This window comes from Anser brachyrhynchus (assembly GCF_964034855.1).
Source record: "Anser brachyrhynchus genome assembly, chromosome: 12".
NCBI classification, from domain to species: domain Eukaryota; kingdom Metazoa; phylum Chordata; class Aves; order Anseriformes; family Anatidae; genus Anser; species Anser brachyrhynchus.
The window spans coordinates 10,390,235-10,405,425 of record NC_137707.1 but is presented as its reverse complement, the minus strand read 5'-3'; the positions used below and the strand labels follow the sequence as shown (position 1 = coordinate 10,405,425).

The 15,191-nt window shown below is 37.6% G+C and overlaps 1 protein-coding gene across 3 annotated transcripts in view; it reads right to left on the bottom strand.

Annotated features, from left to right (window-relative positions):
- LOC308176663 (transcription initiation factor TFIID subunit 4-like) overlaps positions 1-15,191 on the bottom strand; it is a 146,794-nt gene that overhangs the window by 56,295 nt on the left and 75,308 nt on the right. The gene's annotated exons all lie outside the window — the stretch shown is intronic.

Sequence of the window (15,191 nt, the reverse complement as noted above, 5' to 3'; positions counted from 1 at the left end):
TTTCCAACTGCAAGTCACACCACCTCTCCAAAATCAAAGAGTAGCTATCCTACATGAAAAAGCATCTGCTTAAGGGGCATTATTTGTTTTCTCTCTTGTTTTTCTGCTTTAAAGAATTGCAGTTACATTAAGCTTAGCACTTTAAGAATACCTTAATTAATTCATTTTATTCAAAGTCAATTTTTCTTGAAAACCTTTATCACTAACAGATGAAGTTAATGCAATAGTTGCACTATTATTTACATTATAAGAATGCCTACATTCCCAATACGTAAGAATCGTTAACATTTATAGAAGGATAAATAAATAAATAATAATCAAAGAATCAAATTTGCATTAAAAAGAAAATGAGATTATCTAAAATGTAGCTCCTTACATTCACCTTTTCTAGGTAAAATACTTTTCAATCTTTCTCTCTTCCTTCTGGTTTTCTGAAAAATATTCTCCCAATCTCCAAAATAACACATTGGGGGTTTAATTCATTTTCAATTTATTTCAATTGAACCTTTGAATTAGATGATTTTAATGATCTTGCAACACATTAGAACTAAGATCTGTGTCACCACCAGCAGAATATAATTCATGACAGAAGAATTCCACTATATTCTTTGCTCTTTATTCCCTGGCACAGTAAAATAAGTAAGGAAAACTATAGACTATGCCCATATAAGATGTTACTCTTCCTCACAATCTTGGAAACAAGTATTTCAGACTTTCCTCTTCTAATTGAGTAAAATTTCCTTACATTCTAAAATTGTTGTTTAAAATACTGATGTCTAAAAAACCTCACTGTTCTGACCAGAGCAGTTTTATAAGTGTGGGATTAAAATACTTGCCCAGAAGTAATAATGGTTCTAAATGCCTTTAAAAGTTCTCTTTGGGCTATAAATTTGAAGAATATTTAATGATTTTCTAGTATAAAACTGATTTACTCACTTCTGCTTCAAAGCAATTTTAAATTCAGTGGAAAAAATTCACAGCAAATATTATCAGAGATCATAAACAGAAAGCTAAAATCACTACAATCTATCTGTTGTGTTCAATTTTTTCCCTTAGTACATGTGAACTTCCACTAACTTCTCTTAGATCCTACTCAACATAAGCATTGTTAGGACAGTGCAGAACAGCTTTAAACACAGGCTGGAAAGTATTCTCTTTTAACATCAAGGCACAATGGATAATCTGCTAACAACTGAACTATGATCTGCCATATGCACAGAGGAAGTATTCAGCAAACAACCTGTCACAAACGCTTATTGTTTCAGTAACCAACTCAGCAAAGGACTCCGTTTTATAAAATATATTACGAACTCAGGCTCACAATTTATTATTAAAACCAGCTGTAATTAGATGTGAAACTACTGCAAAAAGACAAAAGATTTGGTGCATTAAAAAACTTTACATTTTTTGAATCTTAAATAAAATCAAAGTAAGGAGATTGGAAGTGTATGCTAAATATGCAACACTACAAACTAATCCAAAATCACAATGTTTTGAGTTGATTTTTCAACAAAATGTATAAAGACAGATTATTTTATATATATAATTAAAAATATTTTGCATTTAAAAAAAATGTTAAATGTAGCTAACAACAACAAATCATAATTGTCCACAGGAGATGTTTTGATATGAGATCACATCTAATACAAGAGGGAAGAATTCTGTTTTGAATACTGTCACTGATATCAGTAGACTTATTCCAGTGTTGCTGCAATGTGATAGAGAAGAATTCATTTTCTAATATTTTAAATGTTAAGAACAGACATTTTAAAAGTGACAGGGGCAAAAATGCACTAAGAGGCAAACAAGGCAAAAATACTAATCTCAGACAAAACAGGTTATTCTGCTGTTTAGCACTGTCTATCACATGATCTCCGCATTTCCAAATGATGGCAAGAATGCTAAGCCAGACATCTCCTCCTCCATTGGAACATCAGATTTAAGGGGGTTGTTTTTCAAATTTCAGTACTAACCAGAGACAATCTCTCCATAGAGACAGATGGATAGATGAGCATTTTTAACTGAGGAATTATTTTTAATGCCTCAGATAAAATTACCTGAGAATATCTGTGAAATGCACATTCATTTACTTTTGGTACAGCTGAGCAGATCACAGACACCATCATATATATTAATCATCATGGAATCATCAATTAATATGACAAATTAAAGAAACATGCATTTTGATAATGCAACAATTTACAAGATATTTTAAAATGTATTACAATTGCTCTACATCCAACACATCAAAACCCACTGAGCACAACACTATCATATTACTGAAATCCCACACCTCCTGCTGAGCATCATGACTGCACCCAACACATGCAAAACTTCAACTCACCAGTGAAGTATGTTTTATGTCTATATAAATGACTGAGATTAAACTTTGACAAAACTGAAATTAATAACTGTTCTCTGAGAACCCTGCCAGAGAGTTTCTCATGACCTCATATTACCTTTCTCCTCTGAGATAACATCGCTAGTACAATCCAGAGCACAGTCTGACTTCTGTATCCTAAAATAAATTTTTAACCTAAGAGTAAGTCAGAGTATTTTATAGGGTTAGCCAATACAGCTTCATGTTCTTTAGATGTCTTCCATGCAAGCTGGAAGTCTCTATCACTTCATCTTGCTGTCACCTCAGATAATTAAAAAGGTATAACAGATGCAAACATTTTAAAGTGATACTCCAGTGGCAATTTATATTCTTAGAGGGAAAAAATCATCCCATATTTATGTTTTCTGATACACACTAGTAAACAATAGATTCCCTGAACATATTGCTTAAGGAAGAAAAGCTAGCAACTGCTAACAACAGCTCATTATTAATACAAAATTCTTTTGTTGAACACTGAACTTAGTCTTCCTCAAAACAGGAAGCTGAAAGTGTTTTTAATTAAAATAATTAAACAGCAGCATAGACAGTGAAGTAGTACTGCATATTCAGTAACCTTTTTAATTACTACCTGTCCCAGTTGGACACAGCAGATATCCTGTATATTCTACAGGTACCCCGTACTGGGGAGCCACTCACACTTATCCAGAGCTGGCAGATGTCAGCTAGAGCCACAAAGCCCTGGGCTCCCTTAAGACCAAGATCTCCTTATGAAAACTTGTCCAGAATTTAAACATAGTCCTAAAAATGGTCTCTTCTAAAATTATAAATCAACAGGACTAACCAGACACTTTTTCCATCTCATCATTTACTTCTCTGCTACTAGGGAAGAGATAACACAATAAAGGACACAACTTTCTTGCTAAATTCTTAAGACACAGAAATGTTAAAATAACAAGATTATTAATACAACAGCAAACCACTATTTGGAAAGGCCAAATGAGTTTCTGACGGAAAAAAGAAGAATTCTAGAATTTTCTCCAAGTGTTTACATTTAAACAGGATCAAGAAAACAATTACTACTAAAAATAAGATTTGAAAAGAAATAGACAAAATTATCCTATTTCTCATAAAAATATTCTCATCAATTGAACTTTTATTACGTTTCTTATAAAGTGAACATTCATAGAATCATAGAAAAATTAAGGTTGGAAAAGACCTTCAAGATCATCTGGTCCAACCATTCCCCCCCCACCAATGTCACCCACTAAATCATGTCCCTAAGCACCACGTCCAAACTTTCCTTGAACACCCCCAACGACGGTGACTCCACCACTTCCCTGGGCAACCTGTCCCAATGCCTGACTGCTCTTTCTAAGAAGGAATGTGTCTTAATTGTTTTAACTGTTGAAGAGTAGTGCTCTTTGTCCGATTCTTTGTTTTAATTGTTGAAGAGTAGGGGCATGACATTTCCATTTTTCCACTCACCATGGACATCACCTGACTGCCAGGACTTTTCAGCTATGATGGAGAGAGGCTTGGCAACTCCATCAGCCAGTTCCCTCAGGACCCTGGGATTCATGTCATCAGGTCCTACAGACTTGTGTACCTGATGTACCTGTTTAGATTCATCAGGTGGTCTCAAATGTGCTCTTCACTTACAGTGGGTGGGACTTTGATCCCCCAGCCTCCATCTATGGGTTCAGGGAAATGAAAGACTTGGGAAGCCCGCCTACCAGTGCAGACAGAGGCAAAGAAGTTGCTGAGTACCTCCGCCTTCTCCATGGCTGTTGTTACCAATTACTTTGATATAGAAACTCACTCTTAATATAAGAAATTAGCCACCTGTAATCACTTACAAGCTACTATTTTCACCCCTCAGTCTATTTTAACAAATGTTAAACACACATGGTGGCCCTTGGGGACTCCTCCTGTCACCCCAACGCAGCAGCCCGAAGGAAGCTGGGTCCTCTCTTGTGCTCTTCCTCGAGGCTCTGTGCAGAAGGGCTGCCACCTCTCGCACAAGGGCTGGCGGACGGGAGAGAAGCACTCACACAACCCCCGAGAATCGGCAAGAGTTCTTTATTGCCGGGTGTTTGGTGGCTCCAAGCTAATGCTTGGGATGGAGCCTGAGCGACAACGAGTAGGGAGCTCGCCGGGCCCTGCTGCAAAGCTGTTGGTGTTCTCACAGAGCAAAGACCTGCCGGGGTAGTCCCAGGTCTGATGTGGCCGAGGTGGATCCACTTCCATGGGTTCCTCCACCTCTTCTTGTGGACCCACCTCCATGGGCTCCACGGTGTTAGGCACGAGGACAAGCCAGTCCTTGCCTGGGACTGCCCACATGGGATGCCTTCCATCAGGAATATTTTCAGGCCAGGGTGCCGAACCAGGGGGTCTTCCAGTTCCACTTTTAGGCCCCATGCCACTGTCCAGTTCATTTCCAGGCATGGATTCCATGCTGCCGTCTGTTTTACGGCCATGGCTGGGTCCTATGCTGTATTCTGGCCGATAGGCACACCTCTGCTCCCCACAGCTGTCTGCCTCACGCTCCCACCTTTGCTGCACACCACCACTGCACCACTGGTTAGGCCCAGGCCGCCTATTGCTGCATGTTTGAGGGGCCAGCCTGTTCCCCACATCACTGCGGTGCCAATGATATCGGTGATACGTGTCTGTGGGCCGGGCACCAGACATCCCCCGGGCACTGGTGTCTTTTGTGCCGGAGGTGCTTTCCCTCTGCCCATGACACATCTTCCTCTCGTTAGCTGCCATCCTTCTCGGTGCTTCCTCAGACCGTTCCACTGTCCTCACACCGAGGAGGGCTGCCGCTCGCCTTGCTCCTTCTCTAGCCTTCTTCCTGCCACGTACGCTGGCTCTCAGAGGGCCGAGTAGCTGAGCCAAGTGGCGGGCCAGCTGGAGGGGGGCCTGTTTTATAGGGCCCGGGGCAAAGGCGGGGCAGCAGTGGCCACTGTGACCTCAGCGAGCCTCTGTGATGCCCAACATGAGTGGCCCAAAGGCAGCTGTGCTGGGAGCAGCCTGGTAGATGACCTCACGTGGAGGAAGGAGGAAGGTGGGGGGGCTGAGGGCCCCTTTTCTGGGGCTGGATCCCCCAGGCCATTTGGCTTGCCAGAGAGAATGGCTGCCCCATGCAATCCTCCCTCAACCCATTTTTCTTCAGATCTCCAAGGGTTAGAATCTCTTGTTAACAAAAGAAATTACATGTACTGGATTATTTTGTGTACTGTTTACAGACGTTGTGAATTTTCCTCTGGATCTATTAATATTCTCAACTTCAACTATGTAAGCATCTGCAAATTTCATCACAAAGCTGTTTTCCTTTCCTTTGCATTAGGAGGCTACTCAAATTCAGCTCTAATGCTGTTCTTTCCAATACTGCAGTCACTTATCAATTGCATTTTGTTCTACCATCCATTACAATTTCACATCCTAGTTATAGCCCCAAATACATACATTCTACCTCTGTACTGTCTTCCTGTACACAATTAACACCTGATTTCAGTTTTTATGTTGTCTAATTCCCTGTTTTGCATATTTGTATACCTTCTTAAGGCCTATTTGCCTTGTCTGACATGTTTGCCAGATATGAGCACTTCTTCCAGGATTTATTCTTACCTTTGGGAAATTAGATTTTAATGCAGCTTGACATTTGAATACAACCTTTGGCCACGTAGGGTGAAAAACCTTTTACATCATCACAAGACTGATATGTCAAAAAAGAAGATTAACAAAGATTTTCAGAAATCTACATGTTGTTGCTTCTGTTTCAAGAATTCAAGTTTTTGTTGTGAATAAAAATAGATTTACCAGTTGTAAAGGGAAAGGACACAGAAGTGTAAGGAAACATACTCTGTACTTCAAATTGCCAATGCAGGTTTTTGCATGGCTGTGCAGAGTCAATAAACCTAGGAACTGTAATTGCATCATACTGTTTTTCAATTTGCTTCACTTCAGTCCTAGAGAATACATAGAGATATCAGCTTCAACGTAACTATAACACCTCAGTGTACAGAAAATCATAGGTACAAATATATAACATACTTTCCCATTCTAGAAAATCCCATTCACAACTTTCTAACCATTTCCAAGAAAAATTAGAAGTTAGCCACAAACTCAGCAACAATTTGACATGAAATGAAAACAAAGGTCTTACCAATCCTTACTCAACGGCCTAATAAAGTAAGAAATGCCATAACACCTTTCAAATGTCTACATTTTAGAGATAATCATATCTATCTTTAGTAAACACATCTGTGAGAGAAAAACAACTATACTGTCTACATTGTGAGTGGCAGCAATGCGTTTTTTTTTTAAATATACTATTACAAGAAGGGAAATATGTTGTAAGGGTATGTTGAGCAGTATCTCATTATTCAACTGAGATGATGCAACTGTCGGTAGACTTTCACAGGCTGACACAAAGATCTTTTTAATGAAAAGACTACACCTAAAATTAGGAAATAGATGCTAACCCACCTTTCACGACCTCAACTTGTATTACTGACCAGCCACTTGACTCGCAATTGAAGAGAAACATCCTTATATAATCCAGCTATGGACAGAAATGTTTAGTATTTACTAAGTCAAAACTGCTGCTTTTCACCCTACTGTTAACTGTATGAAGGTTCCATAGCCAAAACTACCACAACAAACTACCTGACAGTGACAAAAAAGCTAATGTTCACATTACTAAACAGTACATACATACATATATAAATACATAAACATACATTGTCACATCCTAGCACACACTGACAGATGCTGACAAACCTTTTAAGAAAATTATAGCACGGCTTTACCAAGCAGACTTAAAGAATCAGATTACTTCTTTGTGTTTAATTTCATAATCTGCTAAACAAAATATTCTTCAAGAAGTCTGTGAAAATTAATGTCTTGTGTATCTTATAAATTACTTGGAAATACACAAAAGTATCACTCACACATATTTCACGTCTCTCAGAAATGTGCTGGCAAGGAAGTTTTAAATTACCCTTTTTAAAATTTTACCATTACAGTTCCAACTTTAACTTTGCTTCTATAAACTCTTTCATCTCACACTAACAGGCTAGAAACAGATCACAGATTTCATGAAATGCAGTACAAGCTACCAAGTGTATGCATTCCATTGTAAAAGGACAGAACATGCAAATGCCCTTCCAGCCTACAACAGGGAGTAGATGTGGGGACCACGGGGAGATGTCCGTATGTGGGTCTCGCACAGAAAAGCAACTGAAGATTTGTCAGCAGGAGGTATGCAGCTGATTGCTGATGGCCAGCTGCCTGCTGCCGGTGCAATGTGCAGTACCCAGACTGAGTGGGCAGAGGAACAGAAGATTTAGTAGGTGCGTCTCCATCCCCTTAGGTCGCACCATGTGACTCGCAGCGCCTGGAGGAACTGGGGGCAGATGAAAGCTGGCAGCTGTGTGCCGCCTCAGGCGCTCAGAGGCTGCCAAACAGGGCTTACAAACATGTTAGCTCAGCAGCAGAATTAAAGCCCTCATTCACGTTTATTTTGGAGTAAGAAACCAATGAGCATACAGAGGATGGGGGAAAACTTGCCCTGCAGGCTGAAGCCTAAGTACACCTTGACCTCTCCCTGCAAGCCTCAGTATCACAGGGCAGGCTTGACTAAGGGACCAAGACAGCTCATAATTTATATTGTTGTCCCAGCAACCTCTTCAGGTTCTGACAACCAAACGCAGCTGACATTTGCTGCCCTCTGCTTATTAAATAGGCAATCATATTCTAAAGTCTAAAGCGCTATTATTTTTCCAGATCAGCAGGGAATTAAATCTGCTGTGGTGTTTACATAAAACAGTTATATGATTTCTCCACATTCACATCTTGCTCCAAATGATTTTATTTATTTATTTAAAGTTGTGCCAGAGTGACAAATTAAGCACGCTGTTGTTTATACCTGAGGAAGACCCATAGTAGGTCGGAGGCAGAAAGAGAACTGGAAATTCAGTCTTCATGTCTTCCTTTAAGAAACTGATCTGATGTATATCTACATAAATATATATTCAAATACATAAAAAGAATATAAAAAATGTTTTGGAAAAGGAAGTACCATTGAATACGTTCTTCACTGCCTCTCGTGGAACCTCTGGATGCAATCGCTGATACTAAGGAGAGGCAAAGCCAAACCATCGTTATCACAAACCTTGCTCCAGAAAGGTAGAAGAAAACTGTTCCCTTATCTCTTCTCTAAGCTCTCTGTCTGGGCACATAAAAGTGGTTAGAAAAAGGGCATTGCCACCTCCTTAGTTGCCACCCACTTGTTTAGCAGTGCTTCAAAAATCCAAAACTACTATTTTTTTTTCTACAGACATAGAAAAAAAATTGCAGGAGATCTGAAGTGTTGAAAATTCTACTGTTACCTTCCTGCAGTGGAAAAGTCAGACGCTACCTTTGCAGTGTTCATTTGACAACAGAAAGTTCGTACTGGAGCAAGAGAAAATTCCTGGAGTATTTTGACGAGATTCAGAAAAGCCTCTTTCAGCTCCAGAAAGCTTGCCCCATTATACACCCAAGTTCTGGAAATCTGTATTTAAGTAGTCCTGTTACTTTATAATAACAGACTACTTGTTACAACAATCTTAGCAGGCAGGACTCCATCCGCCTGTATGCAATCTGGAAGACGATGTAAACAACAGAGATGGATTTCCCCTCCCCTGCCTTCTTTTCAGCTTTTTAAAAAGTTAAATACATTAGGTAGAGCAGAATTTAGAACAGCTATTGTGCTTTGGGAAATATTCAAGCACAAACCAAGTATGTTTCAGAGCAAAGTTAAACTCTAATTTGGGAATGAGTCTCAAATGTTCCTCACTAGTTTTATCTGAAATTAGAGTACACACTTGAAATTTTGTAAATCAAGTAAAAATCTAGATAAGAAAAGCTAACTTTTATAAATGTATATGACTGTTACTTGTTCTATGTCCTCAAATTCTTGGAGAGCCACATGGGAACCTTTCGATAAGAAAGCTAAGACTATTACTGTATTTCATTTGCTTGCATTGCTGCTGATGGTTCAAGTAGCAGATTGCATCAGTACAGATACACTTGTTATACAAAACCTAACGAAATTACAATGCTGCTGTGTTAAACTGAAGGCTGCTATCTTTCAAATACCTCTTCCAAGATCACTTTTATCGTGACACTGGACACCAGCTAAACAATGAATAATGCTTGACTACATTCGCTTTACTTCTCATTCCTTTCTGCTGTCATTCTCACCCGTCACATTTTGTTTTGTATCAGTCCCCGTTCTCCACTTCCTTTTGCTTTGCTTACAAACACCCAGGATACAAAGACAAGTCTGACACAGGTCTGTGTGGTAGCACAACAAATCAATAGATACTACTGATCCTTCTCACACAATGCACTCAAATTTGTATGTAAATCTAGCAATGGAGTCAAATTAAGTTCTAAGAGTTTTCTAGATAACCATGATAAACAAAAATAGTGTTCTTGGCTTATATTACCAAAAGGTATCAGATACAAAAATAGAGTTAGTTTGTTAAGAAGGGCCATACGTTTAGCTCATACATCAGTAAAAGAACACTTGCCTTTTATAATGTTAAAAGCAACAGTTACAGCAGTCACACAAAATGAGCTTTTTTGTTAACTAAACAAGAGTCAGGCCCTGTAGGTAGACTAAAATCAGGTATCACTATGGAAATCCAACAATATGATTTTGTAGAAGGAAATTACTGTGCTGGACAGGATCAGTTTTAATTTAGATTTCTGCTAGACTAATGAGGTAATCTTGGGTCAAGCTTGGGTTAGAAAAAAGACCAATCTAGCCCTTGACTCAACTCTAATTAATATACATTTTACTTAAGCAGGAATAAAAACAATTTGACTCAACTGGAAAGCATTACATCCATTCCTTTGATCCCATGGCATCTTTTTTGTCCATTACCCAGTTTTCTAACTCTGTACACCAAAGGTAACACCACACTTCATCGTCAGCCAAACACCTGCCATCACTTCTGCTCCAACCACAGGAAAACAGGTTGGAAGTGTCATGGACTTCAATTTTATAAAAGTATATGCAAATAGTTCTGCTGAACAGTAAGACTACTGTTGCATGAAGCTCTTAAATACTTCCAGAATTCATGTCGGGGTAATACATTATCCTTGGAAACACAGGAAACTCTTTTGGCAATACCCACTATCTTTAAACTAATACCCAATTTTGAAGATCTGCACATCGAGCTTCATGTGCAATAAGTTTGTTACTAGTTGTAGATAAATCTTTTCTTCATGAGCAGTATTTGCATATGCAAATATAACACTGTTCCTCTCCTGTCCTTCCCAGGAGTTCATAATCAACTACAGTTATCAAAATTTGTGACTGTTATCATAATATATCTGTACATCTGAAGTAATCTCTACTCAAAAGGAAAAAATACTTTTAACATAAAAGCAGTAAGCTTGATAACGCAGCAGGATTTTCATGAAAGTATTTTGACTGATAACGACAAGACCACTTCTTTCTAAGATGCAAGTTTAATATTAACATTTAAAGTCACAGCAACAACTTCATAACTTCAGGAGAATCTTCTACTCTAAAGCCAAATCCATGGCAGTGTTGTGCAGACTCAGTACTAAAATAGCGTAAGCACTTTTCTGGGTACAAACAATAGAACTGTGGAAAAGGGAAAGTGTAAACAAAGTGTCTGTTAGATAACCTCCTGCATGTATTGACAAAACCACTGGCATTCCCTCTGCATCATGGCCACAGCATTGGTAACCTGATGCAGTAAAACATTTACGAAACAACCAAGTTCTGAGGATTCTTTGTTGCCTATATATTGCTGTATTTCAGTTGCAGTATTTCATTACTTCAGCTATCATACTCATAGTTTTTCCTTCCTTCCATCTACTGACCCTCAGATGGTTTACAGAGCTAAATGGAAGTTTAATTCAAACTTATTTCTGTCCAAATGCTCCATTTCCCAGTGGAATTTTTATAAGAAACCTTTTAAGAGAAGATGGTTGCTTCTGAATCAATACTTTTATGTCAGTTATGACACAATAGAAGACTTCAGATATCTCATCACCAAACATATTGGATTACTGGTACAATCTATAAGTACGTTAGTTTCACTAAAAAGGTGAATAAATGAACTTACCAAAACAAACAAAATCCTTTTCATTTGCTTCTCATTTCAATAATGCCTTTTGAAAATAGGGATAACTGCAGTAGACTATTATTTAAATATTTTACAAGAAGCCACTCCTATCGAGTTGATAAATATTAATATTGTGACAAGACGTTATTCTGAATAAAATTGTTTTCATAATATAATTAAATATATAACACTCGAGTTTCAGTACATCTGCTAAGAAAATTTATGTTCTTATGTGGGGTTTACAATTTCAAAGGCAGTTTTAGAACTATGTAAGATATACATCATGAAATCTACATATTATGTACACATTTCATTAGCATTTTTAAGTGAGAGAAGGATCCTATGGCTTCTTACAGAACTCTCTCTCTTAACAGCCCAGATGTTTTTGCGTGTACACCTCAGCAAAGAATACTTTTCTAAATTTAAAACTTAAATAAACAAGGTTCTAGTTACAGAAGACATTGCAGATATGGGGGATGACAGCACCCAGGTGGAATGGGTTCCACAATGATGCAGGGAGTATGGAAAAAAACAGACCCTGGTCAGTTTATACAAGAACTGGGTACTTCCAAAGCTCCTCGCCAGTGTAACAGTCACAGCAGCAACCTGCTTAAACACATGCTACTGTTAAAGGACTACATCAAACTGTAGAAAGATGGGCTACCTGCACTGATAAAGGCATGTAAATGGACTGTCTTCTGGCTTCCCATGAAATTAGTAAGGCTTCTATTATGAATATCAACAGGTTTGAGATTTCACTTGCATGGTTAACGAGTAACATCTGAGAATAGATTCATCTGAGAGTTATCCGAACTGATCTAGGTCCTGGATACATGCCCAGACATTTATGGTGTCTGCTTTAAATTTTTATTATTATGCAATACTCTTGGTTGGTGATGACACAAAGATTTTAACCAAGTTAATCTTTCAGGATCAACAAACTCAGCTACTTCACTTTTAAATTAAAAGATATTTAGCCAGCAGACACTGAATATGTAGAAAAATATCCATGATAGAAAGGACGTTTAGGATCTTACCTCCTCCATCTCTCTTTCAAGTCATTTATATTATTAATTACTAGGTGTTGACTCAATTATTCCTAATCTTAATCTATTCCTGCTATCAGTTATATGGCTTGTTTTATGCCCTATTTAATGAACCCTTTTAATGGAAATTAGGGAACTCATTTTCTTTAACTTATATTTGTGACTTGTGACAGTATTCTTCCAAGAGACAACATAAATCAAAGTGTATTTTCTAAAACCTGATTTTAAAAGCTTTAGTCATGCAATATGAAATAGACACTATTCACAAATGATGTTATTTCTTATATCAAGTTGTACTGAGAGTTAAATGATTCAGAATTTGTTACAAAACAATGTAAATAGTTCCCTGAAATAGTCCTAGTGGAAAATAATTTCACTAGTTAAATAGGTTTACCATTAAAATCATGTAATGTCCACTACAAAACCATAGAAAGCTGTAGCAATTTAAAAGTGTGAAAGTAAATGGAGAGTTTTAAGCAACATAAACCCCCACAGGCACATTCTCCTACTGCTTTCACTCAAGTCCATTTGAAACAGGCTAATGCTAAAGCAAAATAAGTCAATCAAACTGAAATAAGAGTGGATTTGTACTGACTTAACTAAAACAGTGCAAGTCTATGTGTGAATGAAACCTGCCTGTTATGTCTAGTTTCTGCAGTAAGACCATACGTAGATGGACCTTCTGTTTGTTTTGGTAAGTATTTAAACTTGATTTATGCAGTTTGTTTCAAACAATATGCAGAGTGGTCTGAGGTCTGGCTAATAAATGGAGTACGATAGAGTTACTGAACAAAAATATAATAATCGTCATTCTACCAATCTCATTTCTAAACTAACTTCATCCCAATGACTTTTGTCTTCAGTAAATATCTTGAAGCTCACTTTGGACCAGTTTTCTTCCCATTACAGTCTACATTATCTTTCTTAGACTTCATACATTGGTCACATTTGTTTTAGATATTCACCCATTTCTATCTGGCAGGGATCCAGGGCATAGTACTGATCTCACAGTTTTGGAGAGGACTATTCAAGACTGCTTTGTTAGTAGAAGGAATGCAGTGGTGTCACTGTTCAAATGCAGGCACAGTATGAAGCCTATAACATTATGTTTCATAATAATGAAATTATCAGCTGCTTTGCTGATAAGAAAATTGTCTGACAATTGTATCACTGAACATGTAACACAAGCTAAAAACGTTGTAGATTTTTTGCATGTCCTCTTTATGCTTCTTAAAGCACAACCTAGGAGCCACTTTACCACTGGCCAGAAGAATACCTGAGCAGCAAGGGTCTTCAGGCAATATTTGAGACATGGAAATCACAGAAACACAGTTTCAAATTCAACTTATTATCAAAGCTGAAAGTATTATATTCATCTGCTCATTCAAAACCTGGAAGAAACCCATTTTCTCTCTCAGTTATTGGTCATATGCATATTTAAGAGTAGTCCAGTTGGCATTGAAGTTTTGAAATTTATACAATTTTGTACAAGTAGATTCAAAACTTTTAATTTCAAATAACAAAGCTATGCAAAAGACCCTCTAATGAACTATTTGTACTATAAAATCCATTTTTGTGTGTGTGTTTGTTGTTTTTTTTAATTTCATCAATGCAACTAAGGGATAGGCATATAATCATTATCCAAAGCAGAAAAAATATAAAAAATATTAAACTAAAGTCTTGTCAATCCCACTTCCCCTTCCCCTTTGCAAAAGTTAATGCAGAATAATATGTTTTTATTAAATATATTTAAATATTTTAGGTGAAAGTCCCTAAATTAGCTGAAGAAAGAGACTTAGAACCCTAATTACTAAAAACAGAGACATGCTTATATTTCTTATGGTTTCAAATATGTAGAATGAAATTCAACTTCAGAGAGAGGCAAGGTGCCAGCAAATTATACACTTTCATTAGAAGGGTGGGAAAAAAGGCAGGGCTAATGTACAAAAGAATAGGGTGCAGCACTCAAAACAGAAAACCTAGTACTCACTCTGCACTTACTCAAACACGTTATCGTATCCAGGAACACCACTACTTGAAAATCACATACCAGTTTGATCCGAGCATTTTTAATGGAGGTTACCACCAAAATGTTCACTACCTCTTTATTAATACCATTATTACCATTACTTACAATACAATTTCATACACTTGCTTTTATTCACGTGTCAGCACCGTGTCACTCCCTCTAGTGGGTAAGAAATGCAGCTTATATGGAAATTCCAAATTTTCATACCAGGGAGAGGTAATCCCACAGTCACACCAAAAGCAATAGCCCTGGCTAGAGTGCAAATCTTCCATCACAGCTATAAAGAGAGCCACTATTTCATTCTGACTATTAGGAAATGTGTTTCTCTAGTCCTGTTATTTGCCTTTGCTTCTCCAAGTTTCCAGTGACCAAAAAAGAATTACAATGAACAAAAATACTGTGGCAGCAAGAAATGCACTTATTTCTAGCTTGCTTTCATTTCCAGCAGCAAGGTACTTTTAGTTCTCAGCTCAAATTCAAGTTTTGCCTGCCATCAATTATTTCCACATATTTTCAAATCTGACTCTTCATTTGCATATACTGGCCACGTACTAAAGTAGTATTAAAATGCTGTGTCTTTTCCTGCCAAATTACTCTACTTCATTTGAATACTTGACAAA